The 18,969-nt window shown below is 41.9% G+C and overlaps 1 protein-coding gene across 6 annotated transcripts in view; it reads right to left on the bottom strand.

The window, feature by feature from the left end:
• fynb (FYN proto-oncogene, Src family tyrosine kinase b) overlaps positions 1–14,381 on the bottom strand; it is a 78,208-nt gene extending 63,827 nt beyond the window's left edge. For 5 of the 6 annotated variants that reach the window (XM_086190359.1, XM_086190358.1, XM_086190354.1 and 2 more), the window contains exon 1: positions 14,237–14,381. The gene's annotated coding sequence lies outside the window, so the exon portion shown is untranslated. Of the gene's footprint in view, positions 1–1,757; positions 1,789–14,236 lie in introns of those variants that run through there. The other variant, XM_086190356.1, reaches the window with a different exon arrangement.
• Between the last annotated feature and the right edge of the window lie 4,588 nt (positions 14,382–18,969).

Below are 18,969 nucleotides of genomic sequence, written 5' to 3'. Positions count from 1 at the left end.
TGTTTGGTGCTGGCCCCCGGAGGAAAAGCTGACTCTTTTCATCAGTGCCCTCTCCAATAAAACATAATGGCACTAGGGCTGCGGGGGAAAGTCATTCAGCCTCACAGAGCTGACACATGACCGGCTGAGGCACAACAGGCTCAGTCATTCTGCTGCTGCCGCTCGGCTACAGTAAGAGATGAGTGGGCTACTGAGCCGGCCGGACACACAGCAGGGTCCATACAGCAGAGAGAAGACTTAGTGAGCTTAGCTGCCACTGGAGAACAGTGGGCAGGAAGGCAGGCACACCATAAACTTCACTGGGCTGCAGGATTCAAACTGAAAAATCAGGCTTTGTGCTAATTTTCTGTTCAATGCAAGCATCTATTAGAGCCCCCCTCAGTGTTAATCGGCTTCTGTTGGTCTGAAGAAGCTGTGGCATCATAGTTTCTACACTGACAAGCATACAATACATGGATCCGCTTATCACTTTTTGTCATGACTCTGATTGCCCACTTGTATCCATTGTGTGTAAATGTTGTGTTGTCCAAAGAGCCAGCAACAAACTTTACAAAACAAACAGCCATACCTTCACTGTTTTGTGTTTGAATTGCCTGACGAAACAAGTCATCTGAAAATGACACTTCGGTGTCTAGCGTCTAGCATGATTTTCATAGGACACTTTGCACATGAAAGTCAAACACAAGAGTATTTTTAGTTTTACAAATATGCGTGCTGATTCCTCTATCCCCCTCTTCCTTCAGGTTACTCTCTAAACGTGCAGGTGGAGAGGAAATACCTTTCCTTCCAGATGCTATGGCAGGCCAGGAGGTTACTAACTGAGCAAAAGGGATTGTGCTTCCTCACTGGCTTAACCCAGTACAGCCGGTGTATTCTTTAGGAGCCTGGCCTAAGCCATAGGAATGCTTGGAAATACACCCAAGTCTCTGTGGTGGCGGCTTTCACTCTGCGATGCCCAGACATGCGATTCCTTGGATAGCTTGACATAAAACTCGTCGTCAGCCACCCACTTCGGGTACATTTCAGGGCTAGCCTCTTCAGGGTTAGTAGGGCACTTTGCCATTTCAATAATAGCTGCATTTGCAAAGCTCACAGCTGCAGGCGACAGCCTTTACAAGGATTTAGACTACCCTGCAGACTGCAGGGTAGTTCACTGATACATACAGCTACAAGTACTTATGTTCCTATCCTTGTCATGGCGATCATGGTACAGATATGACATGTTCCAACACTAATTTAATCCTGAAAGTTCCATCCAAGGTCACATGAGCCCTGTCAGATGAGATGTATTGATGGGTCAGGACTGCCAGTGAGCGGCTGACTGACACACAGCTCTGAGGAGTGGATTAAAATGGACAATTATCCTAACAGCACATTAGGCCCACTGGACCATTGCTGCCCTGGCTGTCTGCTATGCTGCATGAAGGAGGGATTGGCCAGGTGATTAAAGCATTACTGAGGAGGTAAAAATGAGGCTGTTTCCAGATCAAGAGTGAATACAGTACAGAATAGCTTCGGTATGTCCATAGGAGGACAGAATTAACACCAGATTTGATTTTGATTTGAGAAAAATGTAAGAGTAACTGGTGATTTAGATTTTAGGGTGATTCAGAATGTTTAGAAGATCATCAAGAAGCTGTTTTTGGTTAAATTTACCAGATGCATTTATTTTGAAAATCTAGTATTAACAATCCTGACAAAGCAAAGTAATTCTTCACATTCATACAGACACTCATAGAAGTTCAAATCCCACTCACCGGTTTCCTCAATTGTTTTCAAAGGCCAAATACACCCATGAATACAGCGGAACAGTTTTTTTTCAAGACTTCTCTTAATACATTGACTTTGATTTAATTCAACATCTCCATACTGGCAGCAAAGTGATCCATTCATAGAGCGACTCCCCAGTCTGCAGCTCAGCTGAAATTAACATGGGGATTCACCAGTCAGATTTAATCAAATCTGACTTCTCTTACCAACTCATTTTCTGAAGCTTACATCCAACAGGACAAAACAAGCAAGACACGTGATGACCAGAGTGACGCCCACTTGATTTGTCCGACTGACTGTATATTGGCTGAACTTCAGAATGCGGGCATTTGTGCCCCTTTTAGATCAAGAGTGAACCACTTGATAATCACAATCCGTGTGGCTTTAAGAGATTAGAACAGCCACTCTACAGTAACACTGGGACTAATGCAATCGTTGCATCGTGAAGAAGGCACAAATAGTTCCTCATTACATGAGATGGATGGTAGGGATTTAAGAGATTTCCTATTTTTACTGCAGAATTGTTTGATTGTTAAAAAGAATGGAGATTAACAATATGGCACGAGTGGATATTCACATAATAAAGGTTTAATCCATTGTTCCAACTCTAACCTGAAATGAGTGCATATGATGGGTCTCCAATTAGTTTAAGATATAAACTGTTGCTCCAAAAAATGTACCACTTTTAGAAAGGCAAGTTTGAACTTTAAGAACAGTCTTGTTTAATTACATTGGTTCCAGAGCCAGACTCTGTATGCACGCTCTTCTGACCTTTGAGGAATTCTACTTAGGGCGCGTTCCCACTGGCTCACTTCGGTACGGGTTGGGCCAGGTCAGGTCGGTTTGGCCCCGTTTCCACCGTTACCATTTTGGTCCCCGCTCTGCTGGGGTTCCAAGTGGGGACTAAAACGTGACGTAAACACATAGCGGGGTGCTGACTGGGTAACTTACCCGCTTACCTTGTCTACTTCGTATCATCTTAGCCTCAGGGGAATACTGGTCGATCGCTTGGTAAAGTCTTGGGTGTTCTGTTTTGCTGCTTGAAGCCTTGACTGTCTGTCGTCCCTCACTTTTAGTTTAAGCAAAAACCACTGACCGTGCAACAGGCATAACGCTGCCTCCATGTCTTCCATTGTTGTTGTTGAGTCGCACACAAGTTACGCCAGGGAACTCTCGCCCAGTGAGTCCACCCACACTGACGTGGTACCCAGTGCAAATGAAAACGCACCCGTACTGAGCCATACAGAGCTGACCCCACCCGAGCCAAGCCGAAGTGAGCCAGTGGAAACGCGCCCTTAGATTCAATTCAGTGAGGTCTACGATTTAGATCCACTAGTTTCTACAGGATTCCTACAGCTTTTCTTACATCATTCTTAAATGACTAAGTACATTTTCAAGCTTTTCCACACCTTGCTAAACAGCTGACCAATCAAAACACAAGGTTTATTACAGATTTATTCAAACTAAACAAAAGAAAACACATCTCAACACATAGTGCTGAAATGCATTTCAGGTATTTCACTTCTGTGTAGCAGATACGGCTCTGCCTGCCCTTCCTAATTAAAGCAAAAATGTTGGGTCTCTAAGGGATTAAAGCAAACCACAACAAAGTCAAAAAATGTGTCACTAACCGAAAAACTTTACTGTGAAAGCAATGCAATAACAATTTTTATGCAAAATCTAAGCACTTCTCAATCCGTGAAAAATTCCAGCATTTTCAAGGAATTGAAGCATCTGTGAGAAACCTGTTTCTAGCATCTCACATTTCATAGAGGAATCTGTGAAATGATCAAATTTCTATCAGCTTGTGGAAGCTTGGATGTACACTCTACCCCGCATCACCTCAAATGATGAAAATAAAATCTCTGGCTTGGGGGTCTATTTAACATGTGACAAAGCGTCAGCTAGATGAAGTCCCATGACTCTGCCAACAAGGTTTTATTTTATCTCTTTGGCAATGTCACAGCCTTTTAATGGGGCCTTGTGAAGGCCCGGGTCTGGTGTGCCAACGTGACGTCAAAGCCAGGATGAGCCATTATGTCCTTTGTCAGCATCTCACAGCTGCCTCAGCAATGCAGAGAAATGACGCTGCACAGTTGAACGGAGGGCAGGCAGGCAGCAGAGTTCAGGGGGCTGCGTGCTGCTGCAGTGGAAATTGTCCGTGATAGAATCTCTTATCTTTGCAGTGAGTCTGACACATAGTTAATATCTGAAATGATGCATATAAACAAGTGTTCTTCCTCCGGGCGCTGAGAGGAAATCACTTGTGCAAGTGACACAAAATAAGACCAATATGAATTCACAGGAAACGGAGGACATGATAGCTGCTTTGCATCGCAGATTTCCAAAGCAGATGCAGCATTCACGTGCAGCACAAGGAGGCTTTGTTGAGGCAGAATATAGCCTTTGTCACTCACACATTAAATTAGACACAGCTGGACAATTCACAGCGAGTTAATTATGTATGAAAGCTCTCCAAGCCATTAACATACATACAGAAAGCACTTTTTGTTTTCACCCCCAAAATGTAAACACTTGTCGCCAGTACGCCTGCCACCATGGTGAACATATCAGTGATAAACAATAAAAAATAGTGAGAGGTATTGTCCTCCTTGCCTGGCGTTCTAGAGGGAACAACTACGCCCACATGATTGCTGCTTGTGTCTGGGAGGCAGAGCGCTTTGAGATGCTCAAATGTTCACTGGACCTTTAAAGATACAGACCAACATTTACAGGCTGCGTGCTGGTGCTTAGAAATTGAACCAAACATGCATGTTTTCCTCTCAAGAGACATATATAGAGATGAGATGGTACTTTAAAGATCAATTTACTATTTATTTTCTTTCGAGGGACACAAGCCAAACCTTTTCCAGCACTCATCTGTTTGTAGAGGAGGACGATTAACTGGTTGACTCTAATTAAGTTTCCATTTAATGGTCAATTTTATACCAGCTGGAAATATCACTAAAAAGGAAATGTGCTTTAGGTGTTGTTTCCATTAAATGGTTTGGGGTCAAAGCAGTAGCATTACACATGCAGCAGTGGATGTAAAAGAGTAGAAGAAGAGCAAACTATCAGTAAAACCTTGAGAGTCTACAAGAATTAGCTACAGTTGTAAGATCTGGAACGGTAAGTCAAGGGGCCTTCGAGCTAAAGTCTTCATTTAGATAAATATTCTAAGTTGCAAACGTTATTTTAATGAGTTGAGTTAAAAACATTATTCTGGTAATTGACTTAATGTTGTGTATAACTGAAATTGAAATTGCAACATTGTTTGATCAGAAACATGCAGTTCAGTGACATCATCTGGTCGTGAAAACTCAATGGGGAGGACTCTCCCCCTACAGAATCCTATTAGGGAGACATTAGTGCCTCAATTTGATAAGCGCCAATAATGCGCTGTTCCCCCTTCTTGTATGATTTTTCTTTTCCATCATCACATGCAGTTGAAGGGACAGAAAGCAGAGGAGCCTTCTCAGGTGAGTGTCCTTGTGCCTGAAGCCAGAGTTCAATAAGATGCTCCCTCTGCCTCTCAGGTAAAGAACATACTGTCAAGAGTGGCGAGGAGGCAAAAAGCTCTGGAGAGCATTTATGTCTCTCTCTGAGTTGTAATGGGAAGTAAGGAAGAAGCCTAATGTTAACAAACATTCAATGCTTGCAAAAAAAAAAAATTGCATAAATTCCTCTGAATGATGGGTGACTTGAGTATTGATCCAATTTTAACCCAGGAAAACACCCAGGATTGATGTCTTTCATCTTGGCACACTTCTATCATTTCAAGCTCATAATGTGTTTTCTCTGTAATTAATACGATAAAACATGACGGATGAAAATCTACCTTGAGATTTGATGTTTACAACAAGGAGGACAAAAATGATGAAAGATTATACCTTCCTTTGAGTTCATGTGTTTGCTTCCTATGAGGTCCGACAGAATCCCTAAGGGTTTCGATGCTTCATTTGTTTCTACGGCAATCAACGCCCAAATCAGTACTCGATAGTGTTTTTTTTTCCCCCTTTCTTTTTTTCCCATTAGGCTACATCAATCATCGCAAATGAGGCAGTAGTAGAGGTGCAACATTATGCGTATCATTCATGATGCAAAGCATGATTTATCATGACTTATTCTCAGATGGAGCTTAAACTTCATAGTTTTGTGAGTCGCAGCTCTTATCTGTAGTCACCAGCAACGCGCTGATCCAGGCGATCGTCGCACTTGCTCAAACTTTCTACGGCTAATGTTTAGTGAGAGCGGCATTCTCTTAAACGTTTCCTTGAAGCTTTGATTATTTGCAGGTAATTAAAACCTAACTTCAAAGCCCCCCAAAAATGTATAAGGGACAGTCCTACTTTCTAAACAAAATAAGTAAATGTGTTTTAAATAGAGCTGGGTGTCACCACTGACCTCCCGATACGATACGATTTCGATACACTAGGTCCCAAGTCGATACGATTTCCAATACGATTCGATCCAATATACAATACGATATTTTAGTTACAAGACCAATTTTGCTTTGGTAATGGAAGAAGAGATTCTCAAAGGACTAATGCTGTAAATTCAATTGTAAACGTAACCCTCTAACCTGCTGCATAATTAAATATGAATATTTACATTGAGAACTGACCATTAAACAATAGTTATACAACATCATGCACTTTTTATTTAAATATATGACCGACTGTCATTCAAATCAAAAGGGCAACTTAGACTTCCACAAACCGTCAGCAGCTCAGCAATATGACTCACGGTGTGGCGAGCTTCAATCGCCCGCGTTTGTAAAACGTGGGACATGAGGGACCAGTTACTGTCAGTGTAATGAGAGGTGATGGTCAAGTAGGAATCCGTAGCTCTGCTTGTCCAGCTGTCGATAAAATATCGGTATATCGACATTTTTAACCCACCTCTAGTTTTAAAGTCTATCAACTGTGGCTTCAGCACTGCTGTCAGTGAACGACTTTGGTGTAAAACGAGTCAAGAAAGAGCTGTTAGGCTTCCTGCTGTCAACTGGCTGCACTGGAATCACATCTGCTTTTATAGTAAACCACTAAACAACTCATTGAGCCCCGAAAGTTAACAGCATGAAGATTGAAGGGAAGAGAAGGCATGGAGGGAAACGTCATGAACAGAGTCCTGTTCGGCTGCAGGGTTTATCAAACCGGGCTGTATGTGCAGTAGTAGGGTGCAAATATTTTGAAACTGGTGCTACATGACCAGAGAAAACAGAGAAAGGACTGTGGTATGTTTTTGCTCAAATGGCAGAAAACCTACAATGACACTCATTCCGCTCACACTCATCTGGAGCGGAGAGGACGACGCAACACTAATTTTCAACCTGCTTTGTGAGATTGTAACATGTGTAGTTTATGCAATACTTATTGTACTATATACTTTGTTGCTGATATAAAGAATATCAGTCATAGACAGTATCTATCAGGTTCCTTTTTTTTTAAACTCTCATATAGAAGTATCAGTATTAGACCCAAACCTCTTCTCTCGCTGCCATTTTTCCAACCGCCACAGGATACCATGGATGTGGTGAGCTGCTCACCCATCCACATTAGGCTGAGAGCAGTTTTAAGAACCTATGGTTGCTATTCTTTGCTTCAGCAGGCGTATAAACTTTCAGGCTGGGTGGTGCTTGGCAGAATTATCAGATTTCTGCTCGATTTATTCAGTGGTAATGACTCAAATATAGACCAGCGCACTATTGAACCTCTGACTGAAGAATAAATGGACCCGAGAGCTGAATGGAATTGGAGAGATTAAAAATGGAAAATGTTGAGTAGGATATGAGAGAAAGCCATGCTCTTAAAGCTCGCCTGCACTCCTGATGTATATAGGTACCTATTCTTCTTTTCAGAGGAAATAAAGCCAGGGTTGGCGACCAGTAACTGACTCCGCACATTTAATGCCAGCATGCACATAAGCCAACACAAAGACGAGCTGAGGCAGGTTAAAGTGGCGGGCTGATAAGTGCGTGATGTGATCTGCGTGATAGCATCTGTGTTGCTCAGGCTCCTCCAAGCAGGACAAACAACTCCTGCTAATTGAATTCCTTTGAAGATACACCCCTAAGACGGACATCTCCGTGGGCCCCGTTTTGACGAGCTTTCATGCAAGAGGATTGCTTTCACACATCATTTCCTCCCTCGGCACAACTGCAACAATGACCCAGTGGCACATGGCCTGCTCGCAAACATCCCTCCTTGTTGTCCACATTAATGAAGCTGGTGATTTGAATAAAATATTCGAGAAGCCCATTAATTAGCAGGGTGAAAAAAAGAAAGCTAGCAGCTCTTACAAGGAGATTCTGGAAGGATTGCAGGCCATCATATGATCTGTAGCTCTGCTCTCACATGTCTGTGTACATCGCCCCCGGGTCTGTCAGCCGCGGTTCAACATTTACTCATCTGTAACAATAACCTCACTTGAGCTTAGGACGACATCGCAACTGCAGGAAAAAAAAAAAGGAGAGAGAAGACAAGACATATTTTATCTCCTCCACTGGAGGCGTGACACAAAGTACAGCATTGTTGAGATGTCTCCATGACCTCTGCAGCTCTGGCATCACTCTGAGTGGAAGGGAGCAGCTGACTGGGTCTCAAGGGCACAAGCCAGGGCCACCATGATGTGATGACATCAACTCCCGGACAGGAGTCACTCACACACACACACACACACACACACACGCACACACACACAGGACACGGCTGTATCCCCTTTAACTTTTACTAAAAAGAGCAGGTGGTGTGTGCTTACAACGCACAAAAAAAGCACTCGAGAGGATTTCATAAGCCGCGGAGAAGCTTTCTGTCCATATTGAGACTCTTTGGAATGTAGTAGCTTTCAAAATGTCAAAACAGATCTGTAACTTCATCATCAAATCATTAACTTCTGAACAGGGGAGGCTAAGATGAATAGAAGAGTCATGTTTCTACAATAAAAAAAAACCTTTACGACAAAGCAAATCTTACAATTTAATCATAGAAGCTGAAGCCATCATTGAAAGCACGTATCAATAGACAGACAGTAGCTGTTTATTCATGGGAAAAAATGCAAACCCCAATGGAAGCAAATAAACAAACAACAAGCCGGCCCCTTCCTTGGCTTGTAAACAAACTACCCCTTGATGATTGAGCCAATCATTCAATAGATGTGTTGTTTGGTTACATCATCGACATGTGACTCGATAATGGAAACTTCACGGGGTGAGACAGGGAGTAATCATTGTTGATAGGAAATGGCATGTTTTTTAAAGTCTAAGTTGTTGAATTCTACCGATTTTCTCTTGATTATCAAAAATTGTTGATAGGCTGAAAAGATACATTTCATCGTGAGAGACTTTTTGGATATATTGCCAAGGCCTTTTGGCTTTTCAAATGCGGTTGGAAAAACTAACAATTTGGAAAAATAATGTGGCATGTCTCAATGGTCTTGCTGTGACAGTTATGACACTAAATCATAGATAAATTATTTCAAACGTCAGAACCCCTAAATGTCTTGTTTACAATCACATTTTGATCCGTTTGGTCTGATGACATTTGAAGACCCACGTGATTAAATTATTCATCCAAATTCAAGTCAGCCGAGTGCTAACTGGAAGTAGCAAGCTCGGCCAGGGTAGGTCTCCAGTGCTCTACCCACTGAGCATGCTCAGTATGCTGCCTCCCAACAACATGGAAAAAACCTCCATACACTGTGAAATGCGGAGAGATTTACCTGGCACCAGTGAGTGTAATGAGCATGGATAGAACTCATTTTTATGAAAGCAAAACACACAATTGGTACACTGATCTAAAAATGGATTTTGTCAGGTGAAATCATAAGTTGCAGCCCTTCTCCTGAAGCAGGATATGTAGTCATCACTTCAGTGCTCCTGTTTTGGGGAATGTGTATTCTTAAGTAACACGGATTAGTGGTTACATAAAGCTACAGAATGATGAGGATTAGAGTTTTACCAGGGGTACTGCCAGCTCTCTGCTCTGGCTACAGGTCTGAAGCTGTTCAAGACACAGAGAGTGATGGACAGTCACCAAAAGACTTCAGGAATTACTTCTTGTCAACTTTCTTACTTGCTCCTCTCTCCGCTGGGGCCCGCAAAGTGCAACAGAATCACAGTCTCAGTAGGGATGTCCCACTAAACTATATCGCTGATGCCAAAATTCTGAAAATGTCACAGTTCTTGCTCATCTATGGTACTGAAATGATCAAATGTGCCAAAAATATGAGACATCAACTTGCAAAGTTGTTACAGCAACAGGTCTGTTTGCAGGAGAGCATTTCTACAGCCTACTCCAGCTCAGTGAGTATCACCACCACCATACACACACCTGTATGTATACAATCGAGGCTACTTGTGGGTGAATAAATGCTAGAACTCCTTGAGTGCCAGGTTCCTGTGATTTGCCTGCCAACTGCTTAAGTGAAGTGGGTTAGGCTCACTAAAGGTGCTATTAAGAAGCTTAGCCTACGACTGAGGGTGTCTTGTCCAGCGTGACCTGGTTGCGACTCTTCTCTACAGTACACTTCAGATCGATGTGAGGAGGCACAATACTAGGACAAAAGCACAATGCAGTTTTTTGTGGAATTTACACAATTCTGAGAGAAACTAATTTCTCTCATCATTCGTGTTGCGACTGTTTCATCCCGTGCTAATCAACTCAAGCACGGACACACATTGTGGTGTGCCCTTCAGTTTGAAATGAGGTACCTTAAATTACTTATCAATTAACTACAAAATTTGAGTCAGTTTCATACACTGATAGAAGTATACAGTGTCAGTATACCACAATCACCCGAGGAGCAAATACCTGAAACAAGGCAGCCGCAAATGGTTTTTTTTTGCCTGAATCTGAATCAAGGTCAGCACCCAAATACTACTACTAATAATATGCATGTGCTAAATTCTTGTCATTCAGTGATGGACAGAAACAGAGTACAGCAGGATCAAAAATGTCACATTACATAATATTAATAGTTCCTCTAAAGGAAATCCCTGCATTTGTACCAAAATCTAATCGCTTGTTCTTTGAACCCTGTTCAACCTCAATAATCCCATCAAAATCAAGGCAACCGGTGGCACTGATGTGATTATGATGGTCCCTCAATGTCAAAGTGCAACTGTACAGTGACAGATGATCATGTTAGTTTAAACTCCGCGTCGAGTTCAGAAAGGTCTACTGATGTTTGAATCGTTAATGCAAACAATGTAGATAAGCTGAATCAACAGCAGCGCATAGGAAGCGCTCAGTATTCAAAGTTAAAACAACTCTCAGTGTTGGAATCAATGTTCTCGCTGGAGGCAAAAATGATGCCATTGCTGGATGGAACTGTATCCATTCAATATACAGAGACTTCTGCAGGGAGAACTTCAAAAACAGTTGTTTGGTGCTCAAACATGACGGCTCAATATCACTTCAAATCAAAGTGCATTCAAAGATGTGATGTCCATAACAGAAAAGAGAACTTGTGCATATGGCTCATCATAAATGTTTTGTAATGTGTGCGTGTCAACACAGATTTTGCGCTACATCCTTCAACAAATGTTGAAATGCAAAAAGCTATCCTCCCTAACATGAGAATCGCTGGTCCCCCTAAGTGGATCCGACAGCCTCCACTTTAAGAGGTGCAAACTTAGGGAGTTAAAGCATTTTTACACATAAGTCAAAACTTTAAATTTCACTGTAACTCAGCAACAAATATTTTACAGCCTTGGGCTTTTGGCTTTTTTTTTTTTGTTGACATTTCCATTGATTTTCTTGGAAATATTACATGGATCCTTATGAAAACATTTTACATGATTATGAAATTGATCTTTAAATGTGTACGATTATATGCAAAACCATGTGAAAGACTTTAACCTGCAGCTGACACAGTGTTGGTTTTAGTTTTTGAACTACATACTGTATATGATGGTTCTAGTTGCGGATCTCATAAGGTCACAGTTTTCCTAAAGGCCTTGCAAGTGAAGAATTGTATGTACCTGCACTACCTGTGCTATGTACTCTCCACAGAGTACAGGTTACACACCGATGCCATGATAGCAAGGGGGTGGTCTGAGCCTGTTGGCACCAGAGGATCTTGTCTGGAGCCTGTAGGATGTCTCCATACTCAGGCTCAAGCACAACAATCATCAGGAAAGCTGTGTGAAGTACAGTATTGTAGCTCTCTGCAGGCTGTTGTTTAAATCTTTCAGACATATTGATCATCAGATTTGATCATCACAACACAGTCATCAGGTCTGATTTGATATTTCTACCCAGTCCTGCTCAGTGAATCATATCTTCATCTGTCGACTGGCTTGAGACGGGACGCTGAGGAAACTGCAACCTTGTCTAACACTATAATTGATACAGACAATCTCAGGACGTTCTACTGGTAAACTGCAAACATGTGGTACGTGAACTCTCAGAAGGTATCAAAAGAATTACTACTAGAGTAAGAGAGAGGCCATGTATTTCACATTCATCTTCTACTGCATTGGAATTCCTGTGTTTTCCTCTGAAGTATCGTACCTTACTGTTGGATAAACAGGGCTCTCCTGCCAGCATAGTCTGTCAGTCACGCTGTCACGTTCTGGCAGCCATTCAACAGAGCAAAAGGATGAGAGGCTGTTTGCCGCTGACTGTCTAAATGGGCCCGCATGCTAAACACTGGGGAACTTCATCAGTGAGATTGTGCGTGCAAAAATAAAAAGTAGCAGTCCTCACCTAATCTTGACAAGAGCGTTTGCTTTCCGCGTAAACCTCAAGTCAGATGAGGACATCTGCAGTACAGAACTTCACAGCAAAAACACTGCATTTAAAAAATATGGATATATCAACAAACCTGGCGAGATTAACCCTGATGCTGTCAGCTGCGATAGCGTGTATACAAATTAGACAAATAAAAATGCAGGAAATGTTGAAATTTAACAGCAATTTTACAAACAATATCTATACAATACATTTTTTTTTCAAAAGTGCATTAACTGTAAACTTTGAACCTAATGAAAAATACAAATGAACATGTCGATATAATAACACCTTAAACATAACTTTTTGGACGAACATTAAAGTTCCCAGCAGGATTTCACCAGACTGATTGAAAAAAAAAACGAAATAAAATTTTAAAAACTTTATTCACAACAATGCTGAATATTTTTATACTTAGGTACAATACTTAGGTTGAAAAAAATAATAATTTGATCAATATTGGCTGGTAGAAATAAGCCGATACTGACCAAATTAAATATTATGACAATCGAAGCCAGTAAATGGCCAAACTGATCTTCGGGTTGATCCCTAACATGCTGTGCTTCCACACTCCTGATTCTGGAGCAGCAGCACCTGAACTCAACACGCAGCCTCACATTAAAAACAAGCTTGGTTTCGAAGCACACACTCCTCAGTGGAGCCTTCCAACTGTTACTGGCACCGCTCACGACGTGAGAAAGTCAACGCTCTGAAAACACGGATAATAAAACTTCGACGGCAAAAGAAAGCAGGATAAATCCCAACTAAAAATGAGCCAACTAAAAATGAGGAGCGCAATCTAAAATAAGTCTGGCTGTCACCTGTGGTAAACAGCTGCTAGACAAAGAAAACTGATGCAAAGCTGAAGATTGTGATAATTATACAAGTTGTAAAAACATAACACAGGGAACAAGTATGAGGCAAAGGAATGCTTGGATGAATGCCTGTCATTGTTTTAAAAGGTGAGGAGAGCAATTAACCCCAATTACCACAGTCAAGGAGCAACAACATCCCTTACATGAGAAGGAAGAGTGCTGGGAGTGCAGCCAAACATTCATAATCTACAAATATGCCTGATAAAAGTGTGTTGGCTCAGATTTGAGTGATGCGCATATTCAAAACCCCCAGGTTGTCAGGCTTAGGTTAGTAAGAGCCCACAGACATGACGCCAACCCACACTACACTTGCGTCTCACACCTTCCTGTGTGCAGGAATGCAGCCCAGTCCTCTGAGTCTTCTTTCCTACTTGCTGCACAAGAGCTTGAAAGCATCCCTGATAACACTGAAGCATGCGAGGTTATGTCCTTCATATGACTCCACTAAGCATCAGTCGGGGATGCTGCTGCTGCTGATGATGATGGTGATGGGGAGAGGGGGCGGGGGTGCATGGTAAACAACGGGATCAAAAGGCAATGCGTCAAGATGACTTGAACCCTGAACGCCTCAAGTGTGTTTATTTCTGACTCAAATATCTGATTAAGTTGTTTCTTTATTGCACTTATAAAGACTAAGCTGCTGCTGAGTGCGTGGGGGTATCAGATTAAAAAGAGCCGACGCCTCACCCAGACATCCTCTCCACGGCAAAGAGTGGCGAGCTAATAGGCTAAAGTACGTTTACGTACGAGCAACGTCAAAAATAATAACTGGAGAAAAAAAAATCAAAGTAATTCATTTGGTTTTACAGGTAGGAGCTAGCTGGAGGATGAGCGATGAAAGCAAATAACACTTCTTACCCTTTGAGTTGTCTTCAATGACCAGCAGCGCTATAGTCCATAGCGGTTCTAATGAAATAATGTAGCAATAATAAAGGCTGTGGTGCTGCTGTGGCGGCCAAGAAGTCGCTGCTGCTCGTCCTAGCCGCTGCGTGTGATGGCGTTAGCTCTGCAGGGCCACAATGAAACTACTGATGCCTTCAGGGCCTTCTGTGAATATGGGAACCGTAAATCAGTAAACACACAAAACGGGTCGCAAGCTCTAATTATTATGATTAGACCAAATGTGTGTATTACTTGTTGTGACAGAATTAGCAAATGTGGTATATGTAAAAGTGAGGACGGTGATTAATTCATTCTGGAATTTAAAAAAAAATGAGGTTCCACAGCGTTCACAAAAACTTAATCCAATGTAAATAACCTTGCTGTGTATCTAGACAGGCTGAAAAACAAAGCCATAACAAAATATCCAAGATTTTGTTTTCAAGTTGCTTTTAATTCGATTTAAGAAACAATAAACGTACTGGTAAGTTAGAATCACAAGCTTATGGAAGACAGTGAAGCGCACATAACGGACCCGGTCCTTTGACTGACAGAAAGCTCATCCAATCAGAGGGTAGCATAGGATGCGAGCAGAGGTGGCATGGAGTTAGGAGTGTGTATGTAAACAGATTTCCTTATTAAAATGTTTAAATAACCTGCGACGTTTAAGAAATACAAATATCAGCCGCGTTTATAGATAATAGGCTTTTTTACTTGCATTTTTACTTGCTCAGTAAAGGGGATAAAAGTATAAGGTCTCCTCAATATATATTGACTATTATAAGTCCACCATCAAATGTAGGTATTTTTTTTAACCTTACACTCGCAACAGTAATGACAGGTTTATTTTTTTTGAATAGCTAGTAGATGGAGTTAGCCCTCTGCTGATATTAATTGAAATGATTAACAACTGTATGCGATGTAAGCCCTGTTAGTATTTTTTTTAATTTGTTGTTGAGCGCCATCTTCCGGTTAAAAGTGGAACCACCAAACAGACTTGACGTGTCCACGTGCACTGGTCACTTATGACTATTTAAGACCTCCTCCTCCGACGACAGACTGAGTACTGTCTGTCAGTACTGCGCTTTTTCACGGCTATCATTTTTAAAGTTTATTGCAGGTGAAGGTGTATTAGTTGACATCAATTATGGATCGTTCTGAATTATGTGGAGGTGAAATGAAGCATATTCAATTGACTTAATTTAGACCTTCTCCCTCTCCAAAGTCTACCACTTTGATTGAAAGTGAGGGAGTCTTCTGAGAGTTCATTCTTGGTTAAGCAATGCAAACAAAAGGATCTTATTAAATATGTGTAGATACTTTCATTAACCGCTCCATAGCCTGAAATAAAACCAAGATGATTTACCTAAATGTCATCAGGAAATCATTTAATTTTATTTCCCACATGGGACAATATACACCAGTTCTCTCTCTCTCTCTCTCTCTCTCTCTCTCTCTCTCTCTCTCTCTCTCTCTCTCTCTCTCTCTCCTCATTAATTCATAGTGCAATACAAGTGATAAACATGGTAACATATATGGCTTTGTGCTCCCAAAAGCATAGAAAACTTGAAACCTTCCACTTGTCAAGCAGGAAATATCTTTTTTTCTTTTTCTTTTTTTCCAGTGTGGTACCTCCAACTGACCCTATGCATCCTGCAGAGCCACAACCCCCCAGACTAGCACCCCAGACCAATTCATCACTGGGATTATTGGATAGTGCTATTCCATATGTATCTTTACTCCATGTGTCTTCAAATGTGCCTCCTCCTTTGTTGCGGCGAGCTCGCCTAGCTAACCTCCCCAGTCAGCTCTTTACCATGACCAGCCATGGTCTCTGGCCCCATTGCTACCTTCTCTCCAGCTTTGGTGCTATTTTCTCCACCTGGTGCCTCCTTCTCCTTTGTTGCAAACCCTACTGACTCTCATACCTGAGAGTCCCATCCAGTTCAAACTATACCAGTTATTAATAGATCAAACTCAAGTACCTGTTGATGTTCTACCTTTTCAGCCCCCACAGGCTCATTTTGAGATCTGTCCTCTCCATCATAACATGCAGCTTGCACTGTTCCTCCAATTTAGCATCCACCAGCTACAGCCGGCAGCCTTCCATAGCTATCACCTTCACATGCTGTTGCAACCAACCCCTTTCATCCTCTTTCTCATGTGCAACAGCAACCCCAAGTAGTGGGATCTGCTACATCACTTGTATACCAGGTTTCTGCTGCAAATACTTTGTATTCATCAAATTAAATAAAAGTCTAAATCATCTAACCTGAGAGGCTACTGCTGGAAGAGTCATTCAATGCTGCGATAATGAAGTCTTTGTCATCAGTAGAGAGAGGGAGGTATGCTCTCCTTAGCATTGCTTGAGCTATCAGATAAAGCCTCTTCTAAATTGGAGGGAGGCATGCTCAGAGAAGAAATAATGAATAATGCCTGCTCAAATTACACCACGTCTCATTGAAATGTCTGCTCTGTTTGAGCTGTGTGTGATCATACATAGAGCCTCGTCAGGATTAAAGACTAAATTGGAATTGTGCAACATCAAAGTCAGGATTAAAGACTCTGGGCCCTATCTTAAGCATTGTGCAAGCTGGCGCTCGGTCAAGCACAGGCATCATTACCAGTTTCATGCCCACGCAAATGACTCCGAGCGCCCTCATCCTGTAACGAGCAAATTAACTTGCACTCCACCTGCACTGGCAGGTGCTCACATATCATTGCCTTCTTAAAATAGTCGCCATTTTTATCAAGTTTTTCAGAAAACACAAAAAACTAGAGACAAAACATCATAAAGAGTTTTTTTTGGCAAAAAAAAAATGTCTTCGGCGATTATTTCAAGGAGGTGACGACATGTTGGGGCCAATTCCGATTCACCCCGTAGCCCTTTTTCAGAGTCACACTCCAAAGTGAGTAATGCAAGAAATCTCCCAGAATGCCCTGCGAATCCCCAGTAAGATGGCGGGGAACGATTCACAAGCTACGAAAGAAATCCATAAATGTAAGTATTTTTTCGTAAATAAAGATTTAAAAAAAAAAACACGATAACCATCAGAAGAGAAATCACCACAGCTGAAGATGTCATTTTGATATTTCCGGCCGGAAAACAATTGTAGGGTCCTACGTCAGATTTCTGATGTAATCACTGGGTCTTGTTGAAGAGAACAAAGAGCGGTTGCTGACTGATTTTGGTCGTAGACTTTGATTTCTGGAGGTTCTTGCTTCACCTTTTCTCATGCTTACGCTTCATATTTCCACATGTAGAACTACATTACGCTGTATCATCTTGTTGAGCTTTCAGGCGATGTAGGCTGTTATGTTTCAACTTGGTCCTTCAAGCTCATGTAATGGAAAGTATTTGTTCCAGCTCTTGTCCCGCACATCTCTGCCCTCTGTCCAGCCAGCTTCACCTCCACTGTTCAACCAATCAGCATCAAGATCTTACTTGGGTTAAGATCTGCAGTATTGGAGCTGTAAAAGGTACTTCCTGTTACAGTGACTCATTGGACTGGGTTTGGAGACACTGATCTAGAGGTTAATTCTAATTCTCTCTCTCTCCTTGCCTGTCTCTCAGACTTGACTTCAGCCACGTAAACTAGTGGGTGCAAGACAAGTACTGTACTGTGTTGTTGGTACTTCAGAGGCAATTATAGTTAAGTGTCAAATATATAGTGTCAAGCTATGTGCAACTTCACTTATTTCCTGGGTAAATATTCTACTGGTAAATCAGTTTTGGTTTCCTGTGTCTTGTAGCCGGACTGTAGTTGTTTGCTTGTGCTTGTACGAGCACGACACTGAAAACAAGTAACGGGTTGCTGGCTGCAGTTCCCAAACAACAAATGGTGACAGTAATAACACTAATTGAGAAGAAATCTGAATTTCCAGGCACAAGACTACAGAGCAAGCCAAGTTTTTTGAATTCAGTTTTTGTTGTTGTGTGTTAGTAGAGACCCAAATACAGGGTATATGCACAGGCAATGAAGAAGTACACTTTCTTTGTCCATTTATCGATTTCTACTGTAAGAGCATTTAACTGTGTCAGCATTGGAGTCCAAGACAAGTTTCCCCAAGGGGGACGGTAAAGTGTCTTGTCTTGTCTCATCTCGTCTCATCTCATTTCACCTCATCTCACCTCTTTTCGCCATGTCTAACACAAACTGTGCGCTTCAGTAACACGTAAAATTAGGGAGAGGAGATTGAGGGTTGCAGTAGCAGTGGAGGAGGAGGAGGACACTCTGGATATTCCCTTGCTGTTTGAGGGTCAACTATGGGACTAGAATGCAGATGACGATGTCTGTTCAGACATTCTCCAACTTGAATGAGATGAGGAGGGGAGGATTCTACCTTCACACGCCATAGACAAAGTGGTCTCCCTCACCGGGAGGTTTGTAAGCGAGCTTCAGCTAAGCTAAACATAGCATGGCCAGTGGCCCAGGACATGAAGAGAGTAGTGAGGGACTTGCATGACGGGAAACGACTGCCTCCTGCCCAACCTCCCGCTAAACAGCTGCTTCCTGCGATAACAGCTTGGATCATGGAAGTGAGCAGATTTTGGATTAGCCCAGGGGTAAGCAATTATTTTTTCCAGGGGGGCTGAATGAGAAACCCAGATTGCTGGGTTCAACATGAATTGTATTGAAAACCCCTCCAAACACCATCTTTAAGAAAGTTAAACAATCCAGAAGTCTTTGAAAACTCTGTAATTAGCTGAC

This window comes from Aulostomus chinensis, chromosome 20 (assembly GCF_037954235.1).
Source record: "Aulostomus chinensis isolate RoL2024-O1b breed Wild chromosome 20, RoL_Achi_v1.0, whole genome shotgun sequence".
Classification (NCBI taxonomy): Eukaryota; Metazoa; Chordata; class Actinopteri; order Syngnathiformes; family Aulostomidae; genus Aulostomus; species Aulostomus chinensis.
The sequence above is the reverse complement of the archived record's forward strand: the minus strand, read 5'-3'. Positions and strand labels throughout refer to the sequence as shown.